The sequence below is a fragment of the Mirounga angustirostris genome, unplaced genomic scaffold, assembly GCF_029215605.1.
Source record: "Mirounga angustirostris isolate CCGP_5_RB_7025 unplaced genomic scaffold, mMirAng1.0.hap1 SCAF_10, whole genome shotgun sequence".
NCBI classification, from domain to species: Eukaryota; Metazoa; Chordata; class Mammalia; order Carnivora; family Phocidae; genus Mirounga; species Mirounga angustirostris.
This window is the reverse complement of record NW_026991718.1, coordinates 93,895,467-93,916,231: the sequence shown is the minus strand read 5'-3', so window position 1 is coordinate 93,916,231 and position 20,765 is coordinate 93,895,467. Positions and strand designations below refer to the sequence as shown.

The 20,765-nt window shown below is 42.7% G+C and overlaps 1 protein-coding gene across 1 annotated transcript in view; it reads left to right on the top strand.

Moving 5' to 3' along the window:
* Window positions 1–20,765, top strand: part of RIN2 (Ras and Rab interactor 2) — a 237,056-nt gene that overhangs the window by 44,124 nt on the left and 172,167 nt on the right. The window contains exon 2 of the mRNA XM_064572750.1: window positions 14,183–14,306. The gene's annotated coding sequence lies outside the window, so the exon portion shown is untranslated. The remainder of the gene's footprint in view (window positions 1–14,182; window positions 14,307–20,765) is intronic.

Genomic DNA, 20,765 nt, shown 5'->3' with positions numbered 1-20,765 from the left:
GGAGACACTAGAACATAAATTAACCCTTCCAGATTATAGTCACATAGAGGCTCTAGAAATCTTGCAACAAAAAAACTACCCCTGTTTTACTTTGTGTAACTCCACATTTCCCAGTTCATTAGGATTATAAAAAAATGTTTTCTTTTAACACATACTAACTTTGGTAACATTGTCTGGCAGCCTGTTTTCTTCAGTCTGTTTTACCTTGAGGGTTTCAGTTTTTAAATACTTCATAAGGGCTTTAGAGCTTCTGTTGAGTATTAGGTGTGTGCAGTCACACCTAATAGATGCTTAATCAGTATTTGCTGATCAATGAATACTTGTGATCAAGACACTCCCCCATAAATTTAGCTTTTTTCCATAGAGAAATGAAATTAAAACAAGATAATTTAAAGTTGTGAAGGTGAGAAACACTTTAGTATTCCCTAGAGAAAGTCTGATTTGCTAGGCAACCAGTGTAAGTTTGAAATGAATTTGCATTTCTCTTAGGAACACGACCATGTTAAAGTTCAATGACCAAGTGAGAACAGACGCCCTTTGCTGAGGAAATACCTCTGTGTGCCCTCGGTGAGACCAGCACAGCAACCCTTCCAACTCCTTCACTCCAGCTGATTGGAAGCCTCCATCAGTCAGCTGCTCTTTTTAATGATCAGTTATATTTTTCTTATATAAAGATGATCTTTATGTGGCTGGTGTTTTACATTTCTGTATGGAAGATTTTATAACATATGTCATACATATCCACCGTTAGCTCAGTTTAATATCTATACATACTTAAGATTTGTTTGGGTTTGCTGAGTTCTTGTATTTTTCTGAGTCAAAATCCCTGTGGAAGTTGGCTAATAGCATTTTGCCTGGCAGGTTTTTTACCTCAGGGGCTCAGAACGCTTTGTCTTAAGCACTCAGGGATGCTACTGCAGCAACATTAGTGAAAATTGAATATTGGTGGCAACATTTAATTCTCTTTATTTTGCCTGTGCATTGAGAGCACCAGATACCTGACAATGGTCTGATGTCACAAGCATGGTAACTAAGATACTGCAATGACAGCAAATCCCCTTCTCCTGATAGCCAGATGTGCTTATTAGCCTACCTAGTGCATTATTTTGTTAAATCAAAATTGGAAATGTATGCCAGGATGCTAGAACTCAGTCAACAGTATTAATGCAAATACCTACTTCAGGCTCCATACTGTGTGATGCACGATGGTGTATGAGCAAAGGAAAAACTAAGACCAGCACCCCTGAACTACACACATTGAAACAACGTCATTGAGTTCGAAGAGTGGTAAGCTTGGGGGTCCACAATGCAGTTGTTTAAAGATTTTTCAAAAAATGAATACACAGGCATATTTGTGTACGAGAGGTAATGTACATATCAGTTTGACCTTTCCTGTTTTGTCACATGAAAGATGTGGATTATACAGATTTTCAAAATGGGCATCTGTAAATATGGACTTATTTTCAGGGCTTCACACATGGTTTTGGGAATTTCTGAAATATATGTTTATTCTGAGGATAGTGTTTACTAATTAACTATTCTAGGTCATCTAAGGCAGCGTTTTTCAAACTGTGGGTCATGACCCCCTAAGAGATTGTGAAATAGGAAGTTGGGCACATCCAGCCTTGTTTTATTTTTTTTATTATTTTTTTATTGTTAGGTTAATCCCCATACATTACATCATTAGTTTTAGATGTAGTGTTCCATGATTCATTGTTTGTGCATAACACCCAGTGCTCCATGCAGAACATGCCCTCCTCAATACCCATCACCAGGCTAACCCATCCTCCCACCCCCCTCCCCGCTAGAACCCTCAGTTTGTTTTTCAGAGTCCATCATCTCTCATGGTTCATCTACCCCTCCAATTTCCCCCCCTTCATTCTTCCCCTCCTGCTATCTTCTTCTTCTTCTTCTTTTTTTTTTCTTAACATATATTGCATTATTTGTTTCAGAGGTACAGATGTGAGATTCAACACTCTTGCACAATTCACAGCGCTTACCATAGCACATACCCTCCCCAGTGTCTATCACCCAGTCACCCCATCCCTCCCACCCCACCGCCCACTCCAGCAACCCTGTTTGTTTCCTGCGATTAAGAATTCCTCATATCAGTGAGATCATATGACACATGTCTTTCTCTGTTTGACTTATTTCACTCAGCATAATACCCTCCAGTTCCATCCACGTCGTTGCAAATGGCAAGATCTCATTTCTTTTGATGGCTGAATAATATTCCATTGTATATATATATACCACATCTTCTTTATCCATTCATCTGTCGATGGACATCTTGACTCTTCCCACAGTTTGGCTATTGTGGACATTGCTGCTATAAACATTGGGGTGCACATACCCTTTCAGATCCCTACTTTTGTATCTTTGGGGTAAATACCCAGTAGTGCAATTCCTGGATTGTATGGTAGCTCTATTTTCAACTTTTTTGAGGAACCTCCATACTGTTTTCCAGAGTGGCTGCACCAGCTTGCATTCCCACCAACAGTGTAGGAGGGTTCCCCTTTCTCCGCATCCCCGCCAACATCTCTCATTTCCTGACTTGTTAATTTTAGCCATTCTGACTGGTGTGAGGTGGTATCTCATTGAGGTTTTGATTTGGATTTCCCTGATGCCGAGCGATATTGAGCTCTTTTTCATGTGTCTGTTGGTCATTTGGATGTCTTCTTTGGAAAAATGTCTGTTCATGTCTTCTGCCCATTTCTTCATTGAGTTCTTTGTTCTTTGGGTGTTGAGTTTGATAAATTCTTTATAGATTTTGGATACTAGCCCTTTATCTGATATGTCATTTGCAAATATCTTCTCCCATTCTGTCAGTTGTCTTTTGGTTTTGTTGACTGTTTCCTTTGCTTTGCAAAAGCTTTTTATCTTGATGAAGTCCCAAGAGTTCATTTTTGCCCTTGCTTCCCTTGCCTTTGGCGATGTTTCTAGGAAGAAGTTGCTGTGGCTGAGGTTGAAGAGGTTGCTGCCTGTGTTCTCCTTTAGGATTTGGATGGACTCCTGTCTCACATTGAGATCTTTCAACCATTTGGAGTCTATTTTTGTGTGTGGTGTAAGGAAATGGTCCAGTTTCATTCTTCTGCATGTGGCTGTCCAATTTTCCCAACACCATTTGTTGAAGAGACTGTCTTTTTTCCATTGGACATTCCTGCTTTGTCAAAGATGAGTTGACCATAGAGTTGAGGGTCCATTTCTGGGCTCTCTATTCTGTTCCATTGATCTATGTGTCTGTTTTTGTGCCAGTACCATGCTGTCTTGATGATGACAGCTTTGTAATAGAGCTTGAAGTCTGGAATTGTGATGCCGCCGGCTTTGCTTTTCTTTCTCAACATTCCTCTGGCTATGCGGGGTCTTTTCTGGTTCCATACAAATTTTAGGATTATTTGTTCCATTTCTTTGAAAAAAGTGGATGGTATTTTTTTTTAATTTTTTTTGAACTCCTTTAAATTTTATTATATTATGTTAGTCACCGTACAATACATCATTAGTTTTCGATGTAGCGATCCACGATCCATTGTTAAAAGTGGATGGTATTTTGATGGGGATTGCATTGAATGTGTAGATTGCTCTAGGTAGCATTGACATCTTCACAATATTTGTTCTTCCAATCCATGAGCATGGAACGTTTTTCCATTTCTTTGTGTCTTCCTCAATTTCTTTCCTGAGTATTTTATAGTTTTTTGAATACAGATCCTTTGTCTCTTTGGTTAGATTTATTCCTAGGTATCTTATGGTTTTGGGTGCAATTGTAAATGGGATCGACTCCTTAATTTCTCTTTCTTCTGTCTTGTTGTTGGTGTATAGGAATGCCACTGACTTCTGTGCATTGATTTTATATCCTGCCACTTTACTGAATTCCTGTATGAGTTCTAGCAGTTTTGGGGTGGAGTCTTTGGGGTTTTCCACATAAAGTATCATATCATCTGCAAAGAATGAGAGTTTGACTTCTTCTTTGCCAATTTGGATGCCTTTGATTTCTTTTTGTTGTCTGATTGCTGTGGCTAGGACTTCCAATACTATGTTGAATAGCAGTGGTGATAGTGGACATCCCTGCCGCGTTCCTGACCTTAGGGGGAAAGCTCTCAGTTTTTCCCCATTGAGAATGATATTCGCTGTAGGTTTTTCATAGATGGCTTTTATGATATTGAGGTATGTACCCTCTATCCCTATACTCTGAAGAGTTTTGATCAAGAAAGGATGCTGTACTTTGTCAAAAGCTTTTTCTGCATCTATTGAGAGGATCATATGATTCTTGTTCTTTCTTTTGTTAATGTATTGTATCACATTGATTGATTTGCGGATGTTGAACCAACCTTGCAGCCCAGGGATAAATCCCACTTGGTCATGGTGAATAATCCTTTTAATGTACTGTTGGATCCTATTGGCTAGTATTTTGGTGAGAATTTTTGCATCCGTGTTCATCAGGGATATTGGTCTGTAATTCTCCTTTTTGATGGGGTCTTTGTCTGGTTTTGGGATCAAGGTAATGCTGGCCTCATAAAATGAGTTTGGAAGTTTTCCTTCCATTTGTATTTTTTGGAACAGTTTCAGAAGAATAGGTATTAATTCTTCTTGAAATGTTTGGTAGAATTCCCCTGGGAAGCCATCTGGCCCTGGGCTTTTGTGTTTTGGGAGATTTTTGATGATTGCTTCAATTTCCTTAGTGGTTATAGGTCTGTTCAGGTTTTCTATTTCTTCCTGGTTCAGTTTTGGTAGTTGATACATCTCTAGGAATGCATCCATTTCTTCCAGGTTATCTAATTTGCTGGCATAGAGTTGCTCATAATATGTTCTTATAATTGTTTGTATTTCTTTGGTGTTGGTTGTGATCTCTCCTCTTTCATTCATGATTTTGTTGATTTGCGTCATTTCTCTTCTCTTTTTGATAAGTCTGGCCAGGGGTTTATCAATCTTGTTAATTCTTTCAAAGAACCAGCTCCTAGTTTCGTTGATCTGTTCTACTGTTCTTTTGGTTTCTATTTCATTGATTTCTGCTCTGATCTTTATTATTTCTCTTCTCCTGCTGGGTTTAGGCTTTATTTGCTGTTCTTTCTCCAGCTCCTTTAGGTGTAGGGTTAGGTTGTGTACTTGAGACCTTTCTTGTTTCTTGAGAAAGGCTTGTATTGCTATATACTTTCCTCTTAGGACTGCCTTTGCTGCATCCCAAAGATTTTGAACAGTTGTGTTTTCATTTCATTGGTTTCCATGTATTTTTTTAATTCTTCTTTAATTTCCTGGTTGACCCATTCATTCCTTAGTAGGATGCTCTTAACCTCCATGTATTTGAGTTCTTTCCGACTTTCCTCTTGTGATTGAGTTCTAGTTTCAAAGCATTGTGGTCTGAAAATAGGCAGGGAATGATCCCAATCTTTTGGTACCGGTTGAGACGTGATTTATGACCTAGGATGTGATCTATTCTGGAGAATGTTCCATGGGCACTAGAGAAGAATGTGTATTCTGTTGCTTTGGGGTGGAATGTTCTGAATATGTCTGTGAAGTCCATTTGGTCCAGTGTGTCATTTAAAGTCTTTATTTCCTTGTTTATCTTTTGCTTAGACGATCTGTGCATTTCAGTGAGGGGGATGTTTAAGTCCCCCACTATTATTGTATTGTTGTCCATGTGTTTCTTTGCTTTTGTTATTAATTGCCTTATATAATTGGCTGCTCCCATGTTAGGGGTATAGATATTTACAATTGTTAGATCTTCTTGTTGGATAGATCCTTTAAGTATGATATAGTGTCCTTCCTCATCTCTTATTACAGTGTTTGGTTTAAAATCTAATTTGCCTGATATAAGGATTGCCACCCCAGCTTTCTTTTGGTGTCCATTAGCATGGTAAATGGTTTTCCACCCCCTCACTTTCAATATCGGGGTGTCTTTGGTTCTAAAATGAGTCTCTTGCAGACAGCATATCGATGGGTCTTGTTTTTTAATCCAGTCTTTTAGCCTGTGTCTTTTGATTGGGGCATTTAGCCCATTTACATTCAGGGTAACTATTGAAAGATAGGAATTTAGTGCCATTGTATTGCCTGTAAGGTGACTGTTACCGTATATTGTCTGTGTTCTTTTCTGATCTATGTTGCTTTTAGGCTCTCTCTTTGCTTAGAGGACCCCTTTCAAGATTTCCTGTAGGGCTGGTTTTGTGTTTGCAAATTCCTTTAGTTTTTGTTTGTCCTGGAAGCTTTTTATCTCTCCTTCAACTTTCAATGACAGCCTAGCTGGATAGAGTATACTTGGCTGCATATTTCTCTCATTTAGTGCTCTGAATATATCCTGCCAGTCCTTTCTGGCCTGCCAGGTCTCTGTGGATAGGTCTGTTGCCAATCTAATGTTTCTGCCCTTGTAGGTTACAGATCTCTTCTCCCGAGCTGCTTTCAGGATTTTCTCTTTGTCTATGAGACTCGTAAGTTTTACTATTAGATGTCGGGTGTTGACCTATTTTTATTGATTTTGAGAGGGGTTCTCTGTGCTTCCTGGATTTTCATGCCTGTTTCTTTCCCCAAATTAGGGAAGTTCTCTGCTATAATTTGCTCCATTATACCTTCCGCCCCTCTCTCTCTTTCTTCTTCTTCTTCTGGGATCCCAGTTATTCTAATGTTGTTTCGTCTTATGGTATCGCTTAGCTCTCGAATTCTGCCCTCGTTATCCAGTAGTTGTTTATCTCTCTTTTTCTCAGCTTCTTTATTTTCCATCATTTCATCTTCTATATTACTGATTCTCTCTTCTGCCTCATTTATTCTAGCACTTAGCGCCCCCATTTTTGATTGCACCTCATTAATAGCCTTTTTGATTTCTACTTGGTTGGATTTTAGCTCTTTTACTGCTCCAGAAAGGGTTTCTCTAATAACTTCCATATTTTTTCAAGCCCAGCTAGTATCTTTAAAGTGATGATTCTGAACTCTAGATCTGACATCCTACTAATGTCCGTATTGAGTAGGTCCCTGGCAGTCGGTACTACCTCTTGTTCTTTTTGTTGAGGTGATTTTTTCCATCTTGTCATTTTGTGCAGAGGAGAATAGATTAATGAGAGAACAAAATGCTAGCAGAGTAACCACATCCCCAGAATATATACTCTAAACGAATCAGAAAAGACCTGAAGCAGTGGGATAAGAAAGGGAAAGAGAGAAAAAAGAAAAAGAAAAAAAAGAAAAAGATAAAGATAAAAACAAAAACAAAAACAAACAAAACAAAATAACAACAACAAAAAAAACCCAGAATGTGATCAAATATGATCAGGCTGGTATATAGATCAGTGCCACACACTAGATTTGGGGTGTATTTTGGTCTTTTAGAAGAAAGTGCCTCCCAAAATTTTAAAGAAAGAAAAACTTATATATGTACAACAATAAGGGTTGATATGATGAAGGGATGGAATATGACTGTAAAAATGGAAATTATAAAAAATTTTATAAAAGGAATTGATAAGAAGTTGTTTGAAAAAAGAAAGAAGAGGACTTAAAAAAAAGAAAAAAGAAAAAGAAAAAAAAAGGGAGAGGATGTGATCAGGCAGGGGAATAGAAAACACCATATACTAGAGATTTAGGGTATATTTTAATCTGTTAGAAGAAACTATCTCAAAATTTTAAAGAGAGAACAACTTATATATATAAGCCAAAAATATGGGTAACTACTATGAAGAGATAGAATATGACTCTAAAAATGAAAAATAAAAATGTTTTTTTTTAAAAAAAGGGATTGATAAGATGTTGGTTGAAAAAGGGAAAAAGAAAAATTCAAAAAGAAATGAAAAGACAAAAATACAGTTAAAAAAAATTAACTTTGAAAGACTAAAGAATCATGGTAAAAAAGCCATGAATTCTATGTGCAGTTTTCCCCTAGCGCTGGAGTTCTGCCGTTCTCATTGATCGGTAAACTTGGTCTTGACTGGCTGTTCTCGCTGATCTTCTGGGGAGGGGCCTGTTGCCGTGGTTTCCAAATGTCTCTGCCGGAGGCGGAATTGCCCCGCCCTTGCCCCCTCCCGGCTAAGTCATCTGCTCGGGTTTGCTCTCCGGGCTTTTGTTCCCTGCGAGCTTTCCGTACAGCTTTGGAGGCAGAGAGTGAAAATGGCGGCCTCCCAATCTCCGCCCCGGAGGAGCTGAGAATTCGGGGCCCCGCTCCTCAGTGAGCCCCCAGAGAAAAGCCGTCAGTCACTCCCGTCTCCCCAGTCTCCGGCCGCACTCCGTGCTCGCCCGGCCTATGACCGCGCGTTTCTATCTCTGGCACCCGACCCCGGGTGGAGTCTCCAAACCCAGCAGATCCCTGCGGTGCACTCCCGCGCCACTCCTCCCGGGGGAGGAAGGTGAGTCTCCCCGGATCTGCCGCTTGTTGGGTCCCTGCCGGAGGAGCAGGGGCCCACTGTGCCGCGGATCACGGTTTATGGCAACCCCGAGCTGAGAGCCCGCGCCTGGGCTCCGCCTCTGCAGCCGGCTTCCCTGCTCCGTTACCTGGGAGCTCTGCCACACTCAGGCACCCCCAGTCTTTCTGTGACCCCGAGGGTCCTGAGACCACACTGTCCCGGAGGGTTCCACCCCCCGCTTAGCCACCAGAGTGACGTCCCTCGGCGGAGCAGACTTTTAAAAGTTCCGATTTTGTGCTCTGTGGTTCTATCACTTGCCAGAAGCGGCCGACGGAGGCCCCTCCCCCGCCGTCTATCCTCCCAAATATCGCCTTGGATTCACTTCTCCGCACGTCCTACCTTCCAGAAAGTGGTCGCTTTTCTGATGAGAGAGTTGTTGCTCTTTTCTTCGATCTCCTGTTGAGTTTGTAGGTGTTCAGAATGGTTTGATCCCTATCCAGCTGAATTCCTGAGAGGAGACGAAATCCAGGTCTCCTACTCCTCCGCCATCTTGCTCCGCCCCCCCTGTTTTATTTTTTTAAAAGATTTATTTATTTATTTGAGAGAGAGAGAGAGAGAGTGGGGGAGGGGCAGAGGGAGAAAATCTCAAGCAGACTGCCTGCTGAGTGGGGAGGCCCTTGTGGGGGTTCGATCCCATGCCCCATGAGATCATGACCTGAGCTGAAACCAAGAGTCAGATGCATAACCAAATGTACCACTCAGGCGCCCCCAGCCTTGTTTTAAATAAAAGTGAATGGAACAGAAAACATCCGGATGTAAGAGCTAAGTACTGTTTTATAAAATGTTTGTTTCTGGAGCACCTGAGTGTTGCCTACTTTGACCTACTCTTGGTTTTGGCTCGTCTCGGGCTCCATGCTTTGCGTGGAGTCTGCTTGAGATTCTCTCTCCTCCCTGTGCCCTTCCCACTTGTGCTCTCTCTCTCTCTCTCTCAAATAAAAAAAATACTTTAAAAAATATTTGTTTCTGCTTTGAATGTATGTTTATGGTGTGGGTTATGATCTGAAATGTATTTATTACTGTGGACAGAAGTCAAAAGAGTTTGAAAGTCATTAATTGCTAAATCACTGGTTCTTCACCTTCGCTGCACACTGGAATCACCCAGTGGGCTTTGAAAAATAGGACTGCATGGGTCCATGCCCCAGGGATTCTGCTGTTTTTGCTTTGAGGTGTGACCTAAGCATGGGGCATGCTTAAAACTTCTTAGATATGTAGGTAGGAAGAAGAGCCCTTGAAGAGCTGAGCCTTCAAGACAAGCTCTGCTAGGTAATTTCATTGCCTGCCTCTGGATTCTCATTTATTTAATTTGCCTTGGGACCAAGTTGTCCTACAAATTGGAATTGTGGCAGGGTCTAGGGAAGGAGCAGAGTGGGCTTAGGAGATAGATAATGGCTGCCCCAAGTGAAGAACAAATGCAGTCTTGTGGGGTAAAAAATAAAAGTTTCACAGTAGTTCAGATAGAGAAATGTGGAGGGAGAATGTAGAGTGAAAAAGAGACAGGGATAATTAGAATTGTGTGAGCATCCCCCCTGCCATTCCACTCTGTGAGTGAATGGCCCGGAGTCAGCGTGACATGGGACCCCCAGAGCTTGCTGTTGCTCTAGGTGGTCATTTATGGGTGCCTCTCACTACTGCAAGTCACTCCACACACCAAACTGCATTTAAGGGTAATTCCTTTCCTTTTTTCTTTTATTTTTTTTATAATTTTATTTTTAAAAATTTTAATTCCGATATAGTTAACATACAGTATTATATTAGTTTCAGGTATACAGTATAGTGATTCAACAGTACTGTTTACTACTAACCTACTTTGTTGAGGGTTTTTATCATGAATGGATGTTGTTCTCTGTCAAAGCTTTTTCTGCATCTTTTGAAATCATCACAGGGCTTTTATCCTTTCTCTTATTGATGTAATGTATCACATTGATTGATTTCTGAATACTGAACCATCTTTGCAACTGGGGATAAATCCCACTTGATTGTGGTGAATGATTTCTTAATTTAGTGTTGGATTTGGTTTGCTAGTATTTTATGAGAATTTTTGCATCCATGTTCATCAGGGATATTGGCCTGTAGTTCTCTTTTTTCAGTGGAGTCTTTATCTGGTTTTGGTTTCAGGGTAATGCTGGCCTCATAGAATGAATTTGGACATTTTCCTTCCTTTTCTATTTTTTGAATTGTTTGAGAAGAATCAGTATTAATTCTTCATTATGTGTTTGGTAACATTCCCCTTTGAAGCTATCTATCTGGTCCTGTACTGTCCTTTGTTGGGAGTTTCTTGATGACTGATTCAGTGTCATTGCTAGTAATCATTCTGTTCACATTTTCTATTTCTTCCTGATTCACTTTTGGGAGGCTATGTGTTTCTAGGAGTTTATCCATTTCTTCCAGGTTTCCAATTTGTTGGCATGTACTTTTTCATAAAATTCTCTTATAATCCTTTGCATTTCTGTGGTGTTGGTTGTTCTTTCTCCTTTTTCATTTTTAATTTTATTTATTTAAGTGCTCCCTCTCTCTCTCTCTCCCCCTCCCTCCCTCTTCTCTCCTTCTTTCTCATCCTACCCCCTCCCTCTCTCTCTCTTTTTATGAATGTAGATAAAAGTTCATCAATTTTGTTGATCTTTTCAAAGAACCAGCTTCTGGTTTCATTGATCTGTTTTATTGTTTTTATAGTTTCCCTGTTTCATGTATCTCTGCTCTAATCTTTATTATGTCCTTCCTTCCACTGGTTTTGGTTTTGTTTGTTCTTCTTTTTCAAACTCGTTTAGGTGTAAGGCTCACTTGTTTGAGATTTTTCTTGCTTCTTAAGGTAAGCCTGTATTATGAACTTCCCGTTTAGAACAGCTTATGCTGCATCCCAAAGATTTTGGACTATTTTGTTTTCATTTTCATTTGTCTCCATGTATTTTTAAATTTCATCTTTGATTTTTTTGGTTGCCCCATTCATTGTTTAGTAGCATATTATTATTATTATTTTTTAAGATTTTATTTATTTATTTGACAGAGAGAGACACAGCGAGAGAGGGAACACAAGCAGGAGGGAGTGGGAGAGGGAGAAGCAGGCTTCCCGCTGAGCAGGGAGCCCGATGTGGGGCTCGATCCCAGGACCCTGGGATCTGACCTGAGGTGAAGGCAGACGCTTAACGACTGAGCCACCCAGGTACCCCTAGTAGCATATTATTTAACCTCCATGTATTTATGCTCTTTCCAGACTTTTTCTTGTGGTTGATTTCTAGTTTCATATTTTTGTGGTCAGAAAAGATGCATGGTATGACTAATCTTTTTGAATTTGTTGAGACTTATTTTGTGGCCTAATAGGTGATCTATTCTGGAGAACGTTCCTTGTGCACTTGAAAAGAATGTGTATTCTGCTGTTCTAGGATTGAATGTTCTGAATACATTTGTTAAATCCATCTGGTCCCATATGTCATTCAAAGCCACAGTTTGTTGATTTTGTTTGGATGATCTATCCATTGATGTGAGTCTGGTACTAACGTTCCCTACTATTATTGCATTACTATTAATTACTTCATTTATGTTTGTTATTAACTGTTTTATATATTTGAGTGCACCCATGTTCGGTGTATAAATATTTACAATTATTTTTTCTTCTTGTTGGATTGTTCCTTTTATGATTATACATTTTCCGTCTTTGTCTCTTGTTACAGTCTTTGTTTTAAAATTTTAAGGGAAATTCTTGGTTTATTCTCTTATGGTAGTCCTTCCCTCACAGAAGATGAAACTCTGCTATATTCATGTTACAAGGAGTGACTGAGTTTTATCAAAACATCATCATCTAATACATTAAATTAATCTTGTTACTTCTAATTCTGTTGGTTTACATTCTTGTTCTTATATGGCTTCCTTTGCTCGGTGTGACTGTGTGGCTCACCGTGAATATAGTGGGCCAGTAAATTAACTCCCAACTTCTTGTATATCTGTTAGCAAAGATTAGAAGACATTGTGAAATGATGTGAATGGGCCTTAAAGCTTACTTCGACTATTTATCAGTAACCTTATCTATGTGTGAAATAGGAGTCAGAGGAAAACCTGTATTAGAAAGGAAAGTGGGGGGGTGCCTGGGTGGCTCAGTTGGTTGAGCCTCTGACTCTTGGTTTCAGCTCAGGTCATGATCTCAGGGTCCTGGGATTGAACCCCGGGTCAGGCTTTGCACTCCGCAGGGAGTCTGCCTGGGGATTCTGTCCTCCCTCTGCCCCTCCCCTTACTTGAGCACTCACGCGTGCTCTCTCTCTAAAATACATGAATAAATCTTTTAAAAAAAATAAGGAAAGTGGGATTTAAATTGTTACCTAAAAAAGGTGAGGATGATAATGATGGTGACCACGGATATTGGTGACGGTGGCAGTGAACATTTATTGAGCTATTCACTAAGTAACTTGCAGTGGGCCAGTGTTTTCCATGGATTACTTTACCTGATCCCTAGAACACCCCTTTGAGGTAGGTGCTATTACAGGACCCCATTTTACACAGAAGGAACCCAAGTTAAGTGATTTGCCTGAGAGATGCAGCTGGGATTCAAGATCAAATGTGTTGCCCCCAGGCCTGAGAACTGACTCTTCTCTGGAGTGAGGAGAGGGCCAGGGAGGCTGTTCCAGGCCAGAGGCTGAACTTGATTCCAGAGAATGAAGGGAACGCATGTGACATGACATGCTGGAGAGGGAGTCAGTCCAGTTACACAGCCTGATGGAAGAGCTGAAACTATGAAATATTACCAAAGAGTAACAAAAATAATATGAGAGAATCTTCTTATACTGATGTAGGGAGTTGATAGGACATCTTGAGCATGGAATAAGCAAGGTGGAGGATGACACACAATGAACATGTATTTGGAAAAGAAACACATTGTGTGTATGTGGGAGAGAGAAAGAGAGAGATATTAAATCTTCGAATGCACAGAAGTGATCTGGAAAGATATAATCCCAAATTATAACTGTCCTCCTTTGCCAAGGATGTGGGCTCCAGGTGTTAGTGGTGATGGTCAAAAGAACTTGAGCTTTGATCTAATATTTGTGTTTTGTTTCTGTTTGTTTGCAAGCAATTTGACTGCATTTGTGTGCTTAGGTAATTTTGCAAAGGTTAGGGCTTTGATACAGAAAAAATGAAATAGGGGGATAATTCAGAATTTCATATTCAGGTTGGTCCTATCTCCAAAGTCCTAGACTGGAAGATTGCACAATTCTTTAAATTTGTAGAAGTTGTTATGATGCAAGGGCATAATGGAAAACAATTTGACACTTCATTGATAGAGAAGACAGCTTGGTTGCTAATTAGCTCCATTTTTTTTTTTTTTTAAGTGAAAGAATATTTGGGAGTTTTAGAAATCTGAGCATTGGTATAGGGATTTAGAGAACATTCTGGTAAAGAAAGTCCGTCTTTAGTTATCTGGCCCAGAGGTGGGAATGAGGGCCAGACAAGGAAGGGAAGGCCATTGGCTGCACTCCTAGCTGTCACTGCATCCTTCCAGAGCCCAGTGAGGCAAGCCCTCTTGTGGTTGTGCTCGGTATTTTTTAAATGTTTCCAAAAGGGGTGCCTGGGTGGCTCAGTCGTTAAGCGTCTGCTTTTGGCTCAGGTCATGATCCCAGGATCCTGGGATCGAGCCCCACATCAGGCACCCTGCTCGGCGGGAAGCCTGCTTCTCCCTCTCCCACTTCCCCTGCTTGTGTTCCCTCTCTCGCTGTGTCTCTCTCTGACCTATAAATAAATAAATAAAATCTTTAAAATAAAATAAAATAAAATAAAATAAAATAAAATAAAATGTTTCCAAAACCCTAAACGGCTAATTCTGTGTGTTGTAGATGGAGACAAGAGATCTGGACTTCTGAACTTCTACTGGAAAAGATAAAATGTGCAAGCCCTTCAGGATGCTGGGGAGGCTGGGGCTGAACTGAAGAGGGAGACAGGGACATGCCGGCGTGAAGGGTATGTAACATTGACATTATAAAACCCAGTGTGTGGCAACCTGGGGACGTTCCTCGATTTCTAGGTTCAGCTGTGCGTCAGAGAGATTGTGCGCTCTAGCTCGGTTATATTGGCGTGAGTGTGACTTCTCTGACAGGGGGCAGCTGTGTACCTGTTTCCAGGTGTCTGAGGGATTCAGTGTAGGATGTATTGGTCGCGGGGCCACACCAACACCAAGGTGGTTGAGGAGAACATAAACTATAGCTCCTGTTGATGGAGCACGGACTATGTGCCAGGTGAGGCTCTAAGCAGTTTAATGGATTAATTCATTTAATTCCCACAACACCACCGTGAAGCAGGCACGGCTGTTGTCCCCTGTTGTAGAAGTGGGACCACCAGGGAGCACAAAGAAGCTGGTTGCTCGCCAAGAGGGGTTGTGATGGTGGGACCCCATCCCAACATAAAAGCCTTACTCTGTCTGCTCTCTCCCTCTCTTGTACATTTCTTCCTGTCCCCGCTTTTCTCTTTCTCTTTTTTCGTAGCATCATAGGTCTCCATATAACAGGGAATTAGCATCAAAGGGATGTCAGTAGACATCACTGGCAGATCTGATCTTCCAAGAATGGCCACAACACTATTGCTTGGAACCTTGCCATGCTCCCTCAGGCAGGGAAGGCTACCTTCCCTCTCCTGGAGTCGGGGTAGAATTCAGTGACAGAGAGAAGGTGGCGGAGGGACACAGAGTGGCTTCAGTGCCAGATCATCAAAGACGACATGGCTTGTACCTGGCTATCTTCTTCTCTAGGCACACCTGTCTTTGAGATCAGCCACCATTGGCCCAGTCCCCATAGAAAGGCCACATGTAGGGGTTGCGGCCACCAGCCCCACCTAAGGCCACACTGACATGTGAGCGAGGCTTTGGGTGGCTCCAGCCCCAGCGTTGGAGCTGCCCCCGCTGATGTCGAGCAGAGAAGAGACAAACTGTCCCTGATGAACTGTTCCTGCTCAGCCTTGCCCCCATAGCAGATTCGTGAGCAACACTAACATGGTCATCGTTTCGAGGTGTCTCATTCATACTCACTGCAACACCATTTAAGGTAGAAGGCATTACACTCATTTACAAGTAAGGAGATAGGGGCCCATTGAGATGATGTGACTCACCCAGGCCCCACGATGAGGTGGGATTTGAGTCCAGGTCTAGTCTACCCAAGCTTAGGAGATCCACCACTACCCAGCTGTCCACTCCTTCTGGATCAAGAGCTGGGGCCTTTGCTGCCACTTAGACACTGCTGCTCTCAGAGAAAGCCAATCCATTTGGCAAAAGAGGACAAGACAGTAAAACAGAAGAACTAGCTTTACACAGTCTGCTGTGACTCTGCTTCCTTAATTTGAACCCGAGGTAAATGTTGCCAGTCCTGGCTCAGACATACAGTTCCCTCAGGAAGCCAGCTACCTTCCCTCCATGAGCTTAGACTCGATGGGATCTGCTCATGTCCTGCGAGATACTTTTCCGTATCATGTGAAGTAACATTCGTGTGACCAGATACTTCTGTCACCAACATGGCTATTTCTTGTTTGACTTCAGGCTCCCTGAGGCCAGGGATGGTCCTGTCTCTGGTCTCCTCACCTCATGTCTTCTAGCACAGATTCTGACTCCCAGAGGACAGTGAATAAAGGCATGAGAAATAAATAACCACAGAGCATCAACTAAGAATTTTCTCAACAATGATGACAGTAGAGCGAGGAAGTGCAAAATTCCAGATATAAATACCGACGTCTTATCTTGCGGCTGATGATTTGTCTTTTGAAGTCAGAGGTTTCTTTTTCACTTCCTTTGTCTTTCCTGTTAGATAAAACATCTTCGTGTTTGACTTCTATAAAAAAACGACTTCAATGAAATGCAGTGGTCAATTAACAATGGCAGGAACTGGCAGCGCTCTGACACATTCTATTTCACTGCATTGTTATCCAAGTGAAAAACATTTTCAGATGTGCGACATGGGAGATTTGATTTTGGTGCAAATGCTGAAATAGGACGTGTAGCTTCTGCATTCGTTCTGGGCAGCCTTTACTCATAGGAATGGGGGCCCTTGTGTCTTTGATCTTGTATTTAGCTATGAGCACGTCATTGGTGGCTGCTCGAGAACTGTGAATAACTCCTATCTCTACCTTGTCCAGAATGTCTGCTTGTTTACCCTACACTTCGCAGGTGTAGGGCTCCAGTTATAAAGGAGGTGGCAGCAGGACCAGAATCTGAGGATTGTTTTTCTTTGTTGTTGTTATTATGAGGGATGAATAAATGCATGCAAAGTGTGAGGCCAGTTTAAGTCTTTAATCATATTTTTTTATGGCCCAATCCATCAGTTAGCTTTTGCTGCCTTAAAAAAACCACCCCTAGAACATAGTAGCTTAAAATAATAGCCATTTATTTAGTTTAGGATTCTGCAGGTTAAATGGTTTGGGCTGGGCTCCGCTGGTCTGGCTGGCTCAGCTGGGCTGACACATGCGTCTTCAGTCAGCTACCAGGTTGGCGATGGCAGCCTCGCCTGGGAGGGCACACCTCTGTTCTGCGTGTCTCTCATCCCCCCGCAGGTTGGGGCTCTAAGAGAATGAGCACACATGGCTTCTTGAGGCTAGGGCTTGAAATGACACAGGGTCACATCTGCCAGATTCTATTGGCCAGTCCAGACTCAAGAGAAAAGAAATCGACCCCAGCCCTTGATGGGAGGAACTGCAAAGCTGCCTTGCAAAAGGCAGGCATGTAGGAAGAGTGGAGAACTGTGGTCGTCTTTGCAACCCACAACACCACATGAAATGCCAATATTGTACCGAGGGAATTAACAACATTACGACAGAGAATGAAAGGAGACCACGTGCATGGCTGATAACTTACGAGAAAAATGGCCCTGGGCTGAGAAGAGAGGACAGCAGGAAGAAGCTCAGATGGATACAGGATAGCAGAGCCACCAGCCATTTTCCCCTTTCCCCTCCCGCCTAACTCTGTGGAAGGGGGATTGAGAGGGAGGGGTGCGGCAGAGCACAGGGGGCGTAGTTGGTAGGAAAGACTCTTTGCTTTTGCTGTTCTCTTTCCTCCTATTGTCAGTGGAGTGGAGGGAGGGAGTAGCAGGTGATGAAAGTGTGGCTCTCTCATGTCTCACTTGGGGGAGCCAGCAGAGAGGGAGGGGAAGGGTCAAATGGTCTGTCTTCCAAATGGCTTTGTTCCCATGGGATCTCAGGAAGGCTTCAGCTACGAACACTTGGCCTCGTGAGACTACCACACGTTCACGGTCACATTTCATCATCACAACAGCCCTGTAAGGGTGGGATCATTATTATCCTCACTTTACAGATGGGGAAACTGAGTGCTAAGAGGTCAAGGAACTTGCCCTCGCAGTCGCAGTTGGGCATTGGCAAAGATGGGGTTCAAAGCCCAGCTGTGTGATGGCTTCCATGGGGCACCTGGCTGAACCCCGCCATGCCGATGTGGCCTGCGGGTTTGACAAAAATGGCAGCCCTCAAACAGGTGTGATCAGAGCACTTGGGGTTTACTCCCTCCCCTTTCCCTGGCCTCCATTTGGATCCTGGCCTGAGGAGCATGCTATGGAAGGGTAGCACTGGTGGGATGTCATCACCAGCGGAGAATCTGGCAAGCAGCAAGTAAGCAGCTATCTTTGGGAAGACCCCCAGCTTCCCCTGGGTAAGCAGGGATGGGTCATTTTCAGTCCCAACTGGGTGATCCATCTCCTCCTCCTGGCTGAGTCCGGAGGCCCCAGAGGCTGGGTTTGAGTGCCCTATTTCACAGGACCCAGAGTGTGCTCTGGTAGGGTCTAGAGCAAGCCTAGGCCTCTGCTCACCAGACCAAAATCCTCAGGCCACTACTGGGCCCATCTGACACAGCTCTGCTGGAAATACCTCCCATGCCTTAATTAACCACGCACACGGAGGAACACAGCCTGACTGGTGTCTTTCGCTGGACGCCTCTCTGATGTTCTCTGGTTCTCAGGCTTCTCCTTTTTCCATGCAAGAGAATCTCACCAATTAAATATAGCAGAGAATGCTTGTTTTTCCTGTTGCTCTCCTTGCTCACTGTTTAGTTAAAGGCTAGTGCTGCCATCCACTGGCTGAGAGTTTTAAAATGATTTCATGAAGAATTTCTCTCTTTTCCTGTCATTCTTCTTTTTCCCTCTGTATTTTCCTCAGTTCTACTGGTTCTTTCCAACATGCAAATGCAGCTTCGAAGCCTGATAGTAATAAGGATAAGTGAGTCTTGTTGGAAATAGTAGCATTGCTTTAAGGCTTGCGATGAGTCAGGTCCTGTTCTAGGTATGTCACCCGTTCTTTCCTCACATGGCCCTGAGAGGTAGTGAGGCCCTGTCTTTGTCCCCATTTTACAGATGAGAAAATGGAGAGCACTGAAGTCATCTGTGTGTCATGGTGTCTGGCATATTCGAGGGCTCGATGAGTGTTAGCTTTTATTTGTAAAAATGGGCCGTATCTTAGCTTGGGTCAAGAATTTGTGTGCAGGGGCGCCTGGGTGGCTCAGTTGGTTAAGCGACTGCCTTTGGCTCAGGTCATGGTCTCAGGGTCCTGGGATCGAGCCCCACATTGGGCTCCCTGCTCGGCGGGAAGCCTGCTTCTCCCTCTCCCACTCCCCCTGCTTGTGTTCCCTCTCTCACTGTGTCTCTCTCTGTCAAATAAATAAATAAAATCTTTAAAAAAAAAAAGAATTTGTGTGCAGTGACACGTGGACACACAGTGAAGGAGGGGGTGGGGTTGGGAAGGGGGGAGGCCATCAGGATGTGACCATGAGCAGGTGACAAGGTAGCTGGGGCTCAATCCCACTGGAGATCTGTGACAGATGGTGTAGGATACATCTTGGAATTATCCCACCAAGGGACGCGGAAGCTCGGGTATTCTTGGAGAAATCATGGGGATCTTTTTAAAGCAGTTGCAGACTTCCTCATTGTAATCCTGTCTGTTGCCACCCATTTGTCCAGGGAAAGAAGCAGGGGAAAGCTCTTGTGCATTATTCCCCTTGGCTTCCTGAACTTCCCCTTTGTTCTCTGCCTCTGCTGTCACTGGACAACATACCACCCCCAAGCTCAGTGGAAAATTAACAATGAGCATTTATTTAGCTCATGCAACTAAAGGTTGGCTGCGGTTTGGCTGATCTGGGTTGAGCTCAGCTGGGTGGCTCTGCTTCCGGCATACATCCAGCTAACCTTGGCTTCTCTTGGCTGAGATATGGTCTCGGGCCAGCTCCATCTGAGTGCATTCTGAGTCAGGCTTCTGGGCAGTTGCTACCCAAAGAAGGCTCTTCTCATGACCATGACAGAGGCACAGGGCTGCAAGTGGAAACCCAAGGGGCCTCTTAACGGAGACTTCTGTATTATCTTATTGAGTAAAGGAAGTGACATGGCCAAACCCAAGTTAAGAGGCAGAGAGGTACATTCTGCCTTCACTGGGGAAGTTTCTACTGCTGGCCTTGGCTTAGAATCAATAAGGCACTCTTTGCCGGCTGCTAAACTGTGCAAATACAATGTGAAATTTAAAAGTTTTACCACTGCCAGTCTTCGTTATCACTTTGGGCAAAATCCCAAATCTTTAACGATATTCTAATTTGTTATTAATGGGAGATGGTTATTAAAAGCTGTGCACCCTCGGGTTCCAGAAACCTCTTTGCTGTCTCAGACCTCAGCTGGGGATTGTTGCCTTATCTCGTACCGTGACTGCTCATCATGGACTCACAAGGTGTCTGGAGTTGTTGAGCTCTTCCATCCCAGTTACAACTGGTTACCACCTAGGCAGCTGCCTCAAATGGTGCGACTTGGCATCTGCCTCTACCAGTTGCTCAAGCTCAGAGTGAAATAAGAGCAGCAAGTGGAATGAATTGTCAGTTATATTGATGTGTGTATTTTCCTACATTTTGGGAGAAGGCTGGAATCCTGTAGAAAATCTCATTTCTCTGCTTTTCTCAGTACCTTGGCTCTCCTATCTGGCATGATGACAATTTGCCTGGAAGGAGAAGAGGCAGAGCTTTTATGTTGGTTGGAATTTGCAGCCATAAATTTACAGGACTTTTTTTCCAAGTTAGCATGGAAAAGACTTGCCGTTTTATGCTTTTTGTGAGTTGTAAGTCGCAAGGCATATGCTCAGGGTGGCTTGACTGTTGTGTTGTTGGCCCTGTAAAGAAGGTCTGTGGAAAAAACCTAAGCCTTGAACAATTAAACGTCTTTGCAAACACTCGTAAGTTATTTATACTGTGTCCACATACTGGCCAAGCAAGCAAGCAAGTGAACACAGACCTTGATGCTAACGTCTTAACCATGGCACCTTACTTTGTCCCATTAGAGCATTCTAATTAATGCATTAATGAAATCATATGTCCCATTAATACTAAATCGAAATGCCTGTGAGCTTAGTGGTTCACTTCTGTCTTTATAAATGCACAAGGGTGGAGCAGAAAGTACCAGATGTGTG